Source organism: Microtus pennsylvanicus, chromosome 20 (assembly GCF_037038515.1).
Source record: "Microtus pennsylvanicus isolate mMicPen1 chromosome 20, mMicPen1.hap1, whole genome shotgun sequence".
Classification (NCBI taxonomy): domain Eukaryota; kingdom Metazoa; phylum Chordata; class Mammalia; order Rodentia; family Cricetidae; genus Microtus; species Microtus pennsylvanicus.
Window position 1 is genome coordinate 16,002,940 of NC_134598.1, and position 13,389 is coordinate 16,016,328.

A 13,389-nucleotide genomic window follows, 5' to 3' on the forward strand; every position below is an offset into this window, starting at 1 on the left:
TAAAATAATGAAGAACAACTTTCATCTAAATTCCCATCACTAACTGATAAATAAGAAAACTGCTAATTCAGTTAATTTTGTTCCAACAATGTAAGTCTGAAAAGAACCGTGAATGCTGTCTTTTAGAGTTTCACATTTTCCCTATGATCTAATCTGGTCTTTGCCTGAACAAGAATTTTAGATGCTATTTTGGTTTTGTCTGCTGATTGCAGTACAAAAGTCAAGAATCGGGGAGATCAGATCCCTGCTGATTTCTCAAGCAAGCCAACTACAGAATTTCTTTCACCAGCTTTTTGAAGTTTGAAACAGTTAAGGAATTGAAAGTGTCAAGCCTGTGAAGAAAGCAGCTTTCTAATCTATTTTATTCTACGGTACAGCCAGAGCACTGTTTGAAAGGGACACCTGTCAAACAGCGTGCAGAGGGTAAGCATTCTGCCTCAGTTGAAACATCACATCATCAATATGCCTTGCAGAAAATGGTACTTTGTCTCTTAGATCATTGAAACACTCATGTTCTAGTGTAGATTTATGATATTCTGTCAATGACATGTGTCATTGATTTAAGATTACCTTTATAATAATTTTAGGATAGCTAGATATAATGCACATGAAGTCTGTGACCCCCAGAATTTTGAGGCAGTATTTCTGGTCAGTCTTAGCTGTGGCAGAATCCTATATGTAAAATGAACAGCTGAAGTTCACCATGGTACACGCCTTTCATCTCAGCATTTAGGAGAGAGCAGGTGGAGCTGTGAGTTTGAAACCAGGTTGGTCTGCATAGTGAATTCTAAGTCCTCAAGAACCACATAGTGCAATCTTGTCTCAAAAACAAAACCAAAAAAAAAAGCACACATACACAAAGATCACACATATGCAATGTGTGCTTCATAGGTCCTGAAAGTTTTAAAACTCTTTCAATATATATCAGATATTTGAAATATAATATATAGAGTATTTGTACCAACTCATATTCAAGGGTTTCTATATTTTACTTTTAATGCACTTGATGTGGAATGTCCATCTGCATATGTGTTGCTTTATTGGTTGATGAATAAATCTGTTTTGGCCAATGGCTGAACAGAGCAAAGCCGGGCAGGGAATCCAAACAGAGATATAGAGAGAGTAGGCGGTGTCAGGGAGACAGCATAGAGCTGCTGAAGGAGATAGACAGCCAGGACTTTACCAGTAAGCCACAGCCTCGTGGCAATACACAAACTAATAGAAATGGGTTAATTTAAGATGTAAGAGTTAGTTAATAAGAAGCCTGAACCATAGACCAAACAGTGTTGTAATTAATTTAGTTTCTGTGTGATTATTCGGGTCTGAGTAGCAAGCAAGCAGTCTCCGCCTACAAGCACAAAAGCAACAGCTTTAAGATTTTCCTTAGCACACTTTGAATACAAGAAAAACATTGAGATGAATGCCTGCCATGCCTGGCACCCTCCTCACACACCAATCCACTTATGCCAGGAGAGTGAAGGAGCCAATGTTTTAGTCGATATGATTTTTCTAAACAAAATAACTTCACTCAAAGCATATGGGTCTTTGTGTTCTTTTATCTCAAAAAAAGATATAAGCACATGAAAAAAATTTCAATTGAAAATTGGTCTTTTAAAAATATTTGTCTAGTAATTCATATTTCTATTATTTTAGTACTGTGTAAAACAAACAATTTCATATATTAATATTTATATGATAATTTGTCACCATGTATAGATAACAGAGAGGAAGGATGGATTGATTCATTCATTGTTGCAGATTTTCAATATATTAATTTATTTATCCTGCGTCTGTGTGAATACACGTGTCATGGCCCATATATGGAGGTCAGAGGTAAATTTTTAGTAGTCAGTTCTCACCTTCCAACATATGGATCCCAGGGATGGAACTCACACCATTAGGCTTAGCGCCAAGTTCTTTGACGTGCAAAGCCATCTTGCTATCCTGTCATTTGTTTTGGGGACCCAAGGTCGCCTATGCAGCTGTGGTTCACTGGAATTTGCCCTGAAAATCAGGTTGGCCCTGAAATTGGGAGTGATGGTCCTACCTCAGCCTGCCAATCAAGTGAAATAATTGCAAATATATCTGGGTTGATTATTGTTTTGAAATACAAGCTGTTGTATTTAAATTGCAACCCAAATTACATTGTGGTTGACCTATACACAGTTATGTAAACACAAACTTGATGCATACAACTTAATGTATTTGTAGATAAATAAATCCATATGAAATGTGTATAATAAGAACATATATAAACTACCCTTTTTTAAGTTTAAAGCAAATACTACAGGATGACTTACTGTAGGCACTATATGTGCAGTGGGCCTCTAGACTTGCTTGTCTGTAGTCCTCAAACTTTCTCTTCTCATTCTAACATTTTCTCTGCTTCTATAGCTTGCAAGCTGACAACCGTCACTTGACTTTGACCCTATGTGACTATTCTAGATTCACACTATAAAAGGCACCATAGAAGATTGTTCTTCTGTGTCTAGATTATTTCACTCAGCATTAAATTATTTATTCAGGATTTCTGTATCCTCCTAAGGGAAATATTCAAATATCCCATTGGGTATGTATATCACACTATCTTTAGTCACTCAATTGATGATAGATATCCAGGTTCACAGTTTGACTATTGTATTGTTTCAGTGACTGTGGGTGCACAGCTAGCTCTTGGTATCTGATTTCAGTTTAGATGTGTGTCTGTCTTCTTCTCTCAGAAATAGGATTCTTACTTGTTTCATAAATGTAGGTCATCACAAAAGTTTCCTTTTCTCAATAGCACCAACAGTTATCCTTAAATTTAAATTCCACCCTTGCTAACAGAAGTAAAATAATACCTTGCCATGGTTTCAACTTCAGTTCAGATATGATTAGTGATGATGAGAACCTGTTGACCATAATTAATACGTTCTTTGGAGAGATGTCTATTCAATTGCTAAGTTCATTTTTTAAAGGACTATTTGATTTGTTTTTCAAGTTAGTTGTAGACAGGGCAGGGAACCCTGACTGCTCTTTGGACTGGAGAGGGAGGGGGAGAGGAGTGGGGGGAGGGGGAGAAGGGTGGGAGGAGGGGGAGGGAAATGGGAGGCTGGGAGGAGGTGGAAACTTGGGGTTTTTTTTCTCCTTTTCTCAATAAAAAGAAAAAAAGAAAAAAAAAGAAGTTTCATTCATATTTCAAACTTCATTAAATGTGAATACAGAAACTCTGAAATTAAATTATTTCATTCTTTACAATTTTGGCTTGTTTTAAAATTAATATTGATATTTTTTTCTAGTTAGCATCTATGAATACTCTGGAGAAGTGCTAAAATTTCTTGTTTGGAACATATTTATTCAGACACAGATGTGAAACTCTGATTCAACAAAGGGGAGTATCGAATAATAGAATATGGTCACTATTCCCAGTTAGTACTGAGAACGATGGTGTCCAAATTGGAAGTGTATTTGTAGTAATTGGGTCAGGTATGTGTTATTTTTAAAGCTAGCTGAATGTTATTTTTAAGCCAGTTCTTTTGACATGCTATTTTGTTTGTTGTTCACTGCTGATGCTATTACTCAGTGCTAAGACAATTGCTGAGAAGCTATTTTGATCTAGGTTTTGATGATATGTTTTGGGGCAAAGAAGAAAGAAATCTTCCTCCCTAATAGTTGCCTTCTTTATAAATGTCACTCATCGTCTGATAATATGAGACTTTTTCGGGTAGATAGAGAGTAAGAGACTAGAGGGAACAGGTAGATCTCATTAGGGAAGGGAAATAGGATAGATATTTATGGATAGATGGGGGTGCTATCTGGAATAGAAGGATCAAGTGGGGAAGAAAAGGAGAGGTGCTGGTACGATGGACTATGGGGAGAGACAACCAATATTATAAGGTATATTTGAGGGTAGCATGGAGACCCAATACAGTAGAACCCTTCTAAAATATAATCATATATGAAGGCAATCTAAATGAAATCATCTAACAACGGGGAGAGAGAAATTCAAATGGAAATCTTTTGTCACCAAATGAAGCTTTCAGTACTGGGTTTGAGTTACATTTAATGGACTTGTTGGTCAGAGGGGTCCTGTGGGACTCACCAAACAACCCAAGTCCTTACCGAGATAATAGGTTGCTATCTATCAACTGACAACAAAACCCCCTGGCTGAAGACAACACCTACACAGGTCACAGAACATGGGGATGTAATGCTGGTGTGTTCCAGTGTCTTTGTTACAGAAAGGCACTCCAGTTGCTATTAAAGAGAAGTGTAAACACAAACCCAGCCACAAACCCTCTGATCTTCAGTGGTGTTCTGACTGCATATGCTAGTGCAATGGTGGTAAACCCTTGTGGGAGTCACCAATCAATAAATAATCTGATTTCAGCCCCATGCCAGGAGTTGGAACCCATACCTGACACTCCTTGGGTAACCAAGAACCTGAGACTCTATAGCCCAGGGACCTAGGGCAAACGCTAACAACAGTGGTCAAAAAGGAAAAGGATGTAGTGATGAAATTATTCCTAATGAGATTCTGGAATACTCATAGACCAATGCCTTATTGCACAAGGCCTGTATGGGTGTTTACTGTATCCTCTGTGTATATATTAAAGCTTCCAGTTAAGTGTTTTTATGGGATTCCTGAGTATGTGAATAGTAAGTCTCTGATTCTTGTGCCTTCTTTTGGGCACTATTCCTTCAGCTTGTTTTTTTTTTTATTTAATTTTGATGTGTTAGTTTTTTATTTTATTATTATCCCTTAAAATCTTGTTTATATTTAACAGGAAAAATGATAGTCAGAATATATTATGTGAAGTAAAACCTTTTTTCAAAAAATATATGTAAGTAAAATACAAAAAAAAGTGTGATTTTCAGATGTGTATGTGTGTGTCCATGTATTGTCTGGGTTTCTCTTTTATTGCTGTGCTTAAAAATACCATTAAAAAGGTATGAAACAGAGGGAAGGGTTTATTTGGGACTTACAGTTTTAGAGGCATAGACATTCATTCCATGATGGCAAAGGGCATAGGAGCAGACACAGAACTGGATCAGCAGGTGAGAACTCCCATTCCAATCCATATACAGTAAGCTGAGAGGCCAATGAAAATAGCAGGAGTGTTTTAAAACCTTCTCCAACAAGGCCGCACCCAATCCTTCTGAAATAAGTCCACCAACTGGGAACTAAGTATTCAAACACATGAGCATCGGGTCATTCTCATTTAAGAGACTATATTTCACTTCCTGGCCTCCATAGGTTTGTGGCCATATTTTAATGAAAAATGAAGTTAGCCTAAATTCAAAAGTCCCCATAGATGGGAACAAATACAGAGATTCAGCCGGCCATTATGCAGAGAGTGAGACCTCAAATAAAAAAGCCTAAATGGAATGTCTCCATTAAATTCTTCCATTCATTCAATGGAACCCTTTGGAAGTAGAGTTGGAAAAAGAGAGGGTGGAGGACACCTCTATTGTTGTATTTTTTTCTTTAAAATGCAATATTTGTGATTATTTTGAAAGTAAATATTACAGGAATTGATTATTTTCTATGGTAATGGTTATAGAAAGTTGACTTAGGCATTTTAAAGTGTTCAATACCTGTTTTTCATATAAATTTATTTTATTTTGACAGATTTTTAGCCTCTCAATCCTTAGCTCTAGCTCACATACATAATATGTAACCTAGTGTATGCTGTATGTATAGAAAGTGCATGTACTTGTAGACACAACACAAAAATATGCTTTCTTGAGTTTTCTCCTTAACACTTTAAATTCTATTCATGCTCTGTTCTTTCATAGTAGCTCACGATTCACTTTGCCATTGACATAGAAATGAAAAGCTAGACTGCTTCCAACCTTGACATCAAAATAGGTATTACAATGAAAACCTTGATACTTGTCTATCATGGCACACCTGTGTGTTTTTCTTTCAATCCTGTAGCTGAGCATGGTTGCAAAGTCCTTATGCATTTCCTTTCACTGATTTACATAAGCTATAGCTACAGAACATCTCTATTCATGTACTCTTTTACACTAGCCTCAAAAATAATCTTTCATAAAATTCATCAGTTAGTCAACATAAACAGAATTGTATTTTCATTTTAATTATACTTTTCAGTGAAGTTAAGAGAACCTCTTCATTTGCTTAATAACCATTCTTATTTGCCATCCGGTAAACTTGCTTTTCTGACTAATAGCTAATAGAGGTTCTAGATGGGTATGTTAACATTTCCTTGAAAATTGAGTTTTAGGATATAAAAGTGACAATCTGTAGACTTCAGGTAATACATCGTTTGTTAAACTAGACTCTCATAGATTTTCACAGTGCTGGTTAACAGTTTTTTTTTTCACTTGAGCAAAAATCTCCCTTTGAAGTTATGCCAATTTTGTCTGCTTTAAATTCAATTTGAGTTTGATTACGCCCATCACATCTTCTTTATAAATTGAACAATTCCCCCAATTGTGTTCCCTACCAACAGTCCACTTTTATGTGTAAAAGCAAGTCTGCTTTTGAGTTTCTAATCTGTTGTCTTGTCTGTTTCTCTCTAAATACTCTGCTGTCCTTTTGGATTGCATCCCTAGTTCTAATAGTCCCCGGCTTGGCTCTTATTTTCAAAATTGGCACAGTTATTTATGCTAAGTAAGAAGTTACCTTAGTGCCGTGGTTATTGAAGGTGAAGTTTCTGGTATGAAATTGTATCGTGAGAGTCAGGCCTTCAACTGCTGGAACTCATACCTCTTACCAAAAGCTCTCTTACCACCACGTGAGGAATGAGCAAAAATGACTGCCTGTGACTGGTGCAGGAAGTGAGCCTTCACCAGATACAGACTCTCATGACTGTGGTTTAGGACTTCTATGTATCCAGAATTGTGTAAAAACAAAAATCTGCTGTCAAAACCCATCCACTGCATGGTATTCTGACAGATGTATTCAAAGGTATGTACAGCTTTACACAAATTTTAGCATATATTAAATTATTAAAAACATTTCTGTGTATTAAATAATTTAGTTTTTTGATTGTGTGTTTTGTTTTTTGATTTGGGGATGTGTCTTTCTCTGTGAGAATCCATAATACACACTTCTCTTGACTCAATTTCTCTGGGTAAAAGCAGAAACCGTCAGGTGCCATCCACCTATCAAATGAAATATTACTGGGCATATAAAAGGAGTCGATAACCATATAGATTTATTGGATGGATTGTAACCACGCATGTCCCCTACATGGGCATCTTAAAATCACACCATGGAGAACAGACCCAAGAACTTATCAGACACTCCAGCCCAAGGAAAGGGTGTAGTTACTTCACCAGAACACCCCAAAAGTGACATGATACATGGCTATGAGATGGCATGACCTCGCTGCAACCTATCATCTGATCCCTTGTTGGTGGGACAAGAAACAAGGAATTGCTACTCAACTGCCTGCTTGTCCACACGTTCACTCGCCTGGACCTGACTCACCATTTCCTGTTCTGGATCGATTACCAGCTCTCCGTCTCATTGAATTGAGCTCTTATAGCTCTTAAACCTGGATCCAGCAGTAGTTGCTTCCTGGCACTGTTTGGGTTCATCATCTTATCCAGGCGTTCTCTTGGCCCACTTCAGAAACCTCTTGGCCTCAACAGCAGCCTTTAAAACTTGAATGTATATGTAAACTATAGATGTGCATGTGGTAGATTTACTGCGCACTGTGTGACATGAAAGTTAATAGTACTGATTCAGAGGCAATAAAAAAGAAAAGCCTTCATTTGCCTTGGCCAAGCAACCAAGGTAGATGAGCTGATATGAAAAGCCGTCTCATTGAGAGCACTGAACTTTGAGTATTTATTATTTGTGGAAGGCCTCAAATGTGTTTCCCTGAGTTTCTGGCACAGGGAACTCACTTGATAGGAGTTATAAACTAATTTGTGTTCAGCAAGATTTGGACCTTGAGATTTCAGTCCGGTGCTCCAATGTGGGTCTCTGACATAGCTGACAATGAGGACTACTGAGAACTCAAGAACAATGGCAGTGGGTTTTTGATCCTACTGCATGTACTGGCTTTGGGGGAGCCTAGGCAGTTTGGATGCTCACCTTACTAGACCTGCATGGAGGTGGGTGGTCCTTGGACTTCCCACAGGTCAGGGAACCCTGATTGCTCTTTGAGCTGATGAGAAAGGGGGACTTGATCGGGGGGGGGGGGGGATGGGAGGCAGTGGCTGGGAGGAGGCAGAAATCTTTAATAAATTAATTTAAAAAAATAAAATAAAATAAATAAATAAACTAATTTGTGTTGCATCATGCATACGTTTATAATACATTATTTTCTGCAAGGTTAGATTTGAATTCATAGCATGAAGGGATTTACATTTATTGATGTGTTTAGTAGAGTTTTAACTTTTCCATGGTTTTACTACATTGCTTTGGACTAATACCTAATTTTGAGATTTTATTAGCTCTACCAAGTTTATCTTCAGCTAGAAACTTTTCATCTTATTTTCACTTATCAGAGCAGTCAAATAACATGATATTTGTCTTCTAATTCTTATACTTTCATTTATTAGTATTTTCTTTTAAAGCTGGCAAGGGCACAAAGTTTATGGTTGCAGTGCCAAGACCCATAGCTGGCAATGTGACTAACACACCATGAACTATGTGCTTCTGAATACCCTGGCTTTGTTATTGTAGTTTTAGGACCTATAGAAGTTCCCCCCTACAACTTCCTATATTTAAAATAGATCATAATTAAGTATTCATTTTAATCACAGTTTTTTGTGTGATAATGAGGCTTTTTTAGTTTCCTGACACCAACTTAGAAAATAATCCATTTTCTGATACATGACGACAATCATATCCCTGTAGTCAACACCAGTTGAGCAAAATGAATTATTTTAAAGTTTTTTTCTCATCTTTGCACGTCGTAATTTATATGAGCCTATCATTCTTTGACTTATTTAGTTTTTGTTTGTACTTTCATTTCCCATTTCATATTGAAGTCACCTTAACTTCAGAGAAAATAAGTGGGAAACTTCCATTCTGTTTCTATATTCTGCACCAGTTTCTTGAATGTTTGCAAGAACTTATTAATCAAACTCATTTGCTCTGCAGCTTGCCTTTGTAGAGTGGGGATGCATGTTAATTGCCATTTGGATTTCACGAGAAGGCTATGGCCTGTCGAGCTTTTCTATTTTGTACTTCATTAATTTTGATATTTTGCATATAGAATTTCTGAAATTTTGAACACTTCTATTAGATTTCTAAGACTTGTTTTCACATAGGCACTAATAGTACTCCTTTTATAATTAAAATCAAGATAGTGTCCATAGTCATTTAGTTTTCTCCTATATTTAATGCATCTCTAACTTGTATCTATTTCTGTGATCAGTTATCTGATACTTGTCTGTTTATTAGTAATCCTAGAGACTGGGTCCTGTTTGATTTCCTGGCTCATATTTTGCTTTATGGTTATTTAGTTGAGGTCTTCCTCACCTTATTTTGACTAGAACAGCCTTATCATTCTGTCAGTAGGCACCTACCTTTTCTGAAATGAGTGTTAGCTTTGACGGTTTTCCTTTCACTCTTTCTTCTGTGATTAATGTACTTAACAGTGTAAATATCTCTGCAGAGCTTTGTTTTCACACGGTTTTAGAATGTAGTGTTTTCATTATGCAATTTTAAACAATTTTTTGTTTGACTACTGATGTTTTTCTTTCACACAAGAGTATTCACTTAGTAATACGTGTTTTATGTTCAGATTGGTCCTTAAGAAGTTCTGATCTGATTAACTTCATATCACTGTGAACTCGATTTCATCACCGAAATTAGTTTCTGATATGATTGGTTTATTTGTTGAAGTTAGGCTACTCTGTGCACTGTTACTCCACTATTTATAAAACAGTAGTTTTCAGGCTGTGCCTCACCATATGAGGCTTTATTTGACCAAGACCTTCTGGCTTCTTTTTGAGAGAGAAGGAAATCTGTGCTTCTGGGTATATCTACAAACAACAGCTGGGTTCTGCTCTTTGATCTCTGCTATGACTCTCTGAGCCTGAGTGCAGTGGCTTCTTTCTAGGGGCTGGTTTGAGTTCCTACCAATCAACATAGACCCCATTAACATTTCTTTCTGTCCTGTTCATTTGTGAAATTCTGATATATCCTTTGAATTTAAAGTCATTCTATAAATCACATCGATGTGTGAATATATGAATCTATTTACTGCATGCTATATTATATGGGAGTCAATACAATTGGAATGAAAGAACAGAATATATTTATTGGTTCAAGTTCTTAGCCTTTAATCCTACCACTGGTGGGGGAGAAGAGGCAGCTGGATCTCTGAGAGTTTCAGGACAACCAGGCTGTGTAGACAAGAAAGAAACAGGTGTGAGGAAGGAGGAGGGAGGAAGAGAGGGAGGAAGGGAGGGAAGGAATGAAGGAAGGAAGGAAGAATATTCCAATAGTTATCAGAAACATACATCTTAAATCAAGGGAAGAAGAGGGGGAGAGAAGGAGTAGAGAAAAGAAAAAAGGAAAGGAAAAAAAGAAGAAAAAAGAAAAGAGAAAGTAAAGGTCCGCATCAACTGTTTCCATTAGGCTTTGAGAGCCCAGAGCTATAGACTTAGCTTCTTTAAGTCTTAATTCATTTTCCTCTGTTCTTTTCAGAGGGTGGTAAGAGATTTTCGAACTTATTTTTCAGTTTTGAATTTTTGGTATCTCCCCATATTTCTCATAGAAACAGCTTCATTGCATTGACTCTGTCCTAGGCATGCATTTAAGGTTCATGTATCACTTAGTGATATTCAATACTTAAGTGGTGATGTGTGTCTTTAAGTGACGTTGATGAAAATAATGACTAGGATGAAATACTCAGAAGAGGATTCAGGGATGAAAATCTTATTTTAGTCGTACTACTTTCAGGAGACCCAGCTGGCTGCTACCCTGAAATGTTTTGACTTCCAGGAGATGCTGTGGCTTAGCTGATTGTTGTTTCCCGTAGCCTGAACACTACAACATGTCTTTATTCATCACCTCAGGAAGAATTTCATGTACAATTTTTCAGACTGTTACTCCAGCCTTGTAACATGGGACATGACTTACCCGAAGACCCAGATCTTCTGCTTCCAGGGTCCACACCCATTGCCTAAGACCTGTGTATTCACTCTCTGAGCAGAATCAAAACTTAGGTCATGAGTGTATCAGTTAAACACATCCCTCTGATGTCGGTGCACTCGGTCTGTTTCCTGGCTGCTCAGGGATTGCCGTAGGAGATCTTCTACAGGAAGGTCAGGTTCACGTCTTTACCATTTTACACTCTCAACACACCTTACTCGTGTTCTGCTCTCCCAGTGTGTGGAGGGTGACTTGCCAACTAATTGGATTTGAGAAGATTTTTTTTAATGGATAATGGATTATTTTGTCTGTTTTCTTGAAAGGTATTCAGATAATTATCAGCAACCTCCAATGCTTAACACAAGGGACAGAAATATGTGGTAATTTTTAGCCCTGTGGCAAGGGTAGGGGGAAATGTCTTTGAATCACAGTGTGTGGGAATGGCAGGATTCTGGTTTAAGACGAGCTGAATCACACTGTGTGGGCAGCTCTGCCCACACTGCCCACTGACAGGTGACAACGCTCAATGAGTAGTCAGCCTAAAGTTACAGGTGCTCAGAGGCCGGAGACTCACTCTCCAAAGATAAACAAGAATCAACAATGTGGGGACCACTGCAAATAAAGGTATATCTACACATTTGTTGATATCTGTCACTCATATGACATAAAAATTCAAGCTTATTCAACACTTTTTGAAGACATTTTTAGCAATTTGATTCACTCCAAGATATGTATTTCATATTACATAAAATTAATTAGGTCAGCTAATTAGATAACAATTGTAAAGAGTTATTGTTATTGTTTTTTTTCTGTTTTTCTTATGATGGCCTAAAATGCCTCATCTGGTTCAGAACCCACATCATCCCTCTTTATCTCATTCCTTCTCCATCACCCCAGTCAAGCTATGGTATCTCCATCCCCCTTCATTTAAAAACTCCCTAATTTGTTTCATAGTAAGATGTTTCCTGAACACTCCATACAGTATAGTATTCACACATCAATTCCTTGTTCCTGTTTGTCTGTCTGCCTCTCTGTTTATTTCTGAAATAAGGTCTCACATAGCCCAGGATAGCCTTGAAATTGCCATGTAGCAAAGGATGTTTCTGAATTTCTTATCCTGATTCTTTATTTCCAGAGCTGGGAATAAATATGTGTACCACAACTCCTATTTAAATACTAAGTATTGAACTCAGGAGCCTGTGCACATTAGTGTTGGCGTGAGGCTTCAGCCCAGCCCCTGCATTAGACAGGCACCTTACCAACAAAGCCATATCCACAGCCCTTCCTTTTTTGTTTTATATCCCTAATCACTCTCTAGAAACATTTATTCATATATTTAGTGTCTTCTCCACTACAGTCAGCAAAGAATTTACTTAGTTTGTTAATGTCGTATGCTTAAGAAAATTACTGGAGTTCAATAATTATTTATGAATGACTGAATCAGTACAGACTTTATATATCATGTATATTATAAAAGAAATCATATCATTCTGAAACTGTTAAATTAATGGGAACGGCAAACTGTGAAAACATTAAAGTACATAATGTGTTACATAAACAAAGGATATTAATTCTCTGATTATTGTCATTCATAACTCCAAATTCATAAACTATTATATAGAACTGAGATGGTTTTATTTTGCGCTTATTTCTTCTGTCTCTTTTGCACTGTTGTATATCAAATCCAGAACCTTGTCCAAGTAAGTGTCATAAAACATAATTATCCCTACCTCTGGAAGCTTAGTCAGCCAACAGCCAAAGATCTCTGAATGTATATACATGTTGCTAAAAGATGAACTTAAAATAAGAATTATTTTCTTTAAAGACATTGGGGGATATGGTTGAAGATTGGGAGAGGGTGAAGGAGAAGGGAGAAGCAGGGAGGGGAGCAGAGAAAAATGTAGAGATCAATAAAAAGAAAAATTTTTAAAAATGTACCATGGCAAACACTACAAATAAAATCAGTTGGAAGAAAAAAATGACAAGTTGCTAAGCCATAAGAATTGTTTGTTAAAAAAACAGATCAATGATAACATAATGATTATAATCACTTAAGGTCATTTGTTGAGTGGGATTTCTGAGCACACTACTGGACTAGAAACATATCACTTATATAATCTTATTGAAATCATAGGACTAGATTATAAGGTACTACTAGTTCTTCTACCATACCAATTTTTATAAAATCTACAGTACAAACTGCTTTCCTGAAGTCATAGAGCTAACTAATAAAGAAGAAGAGCAAAAGCTCAACTTAAATTTACTTCAACCCTAAAACCCGTTTTTTTTTTTTTTTTGCCATGGTTGAATCTACAAGACAT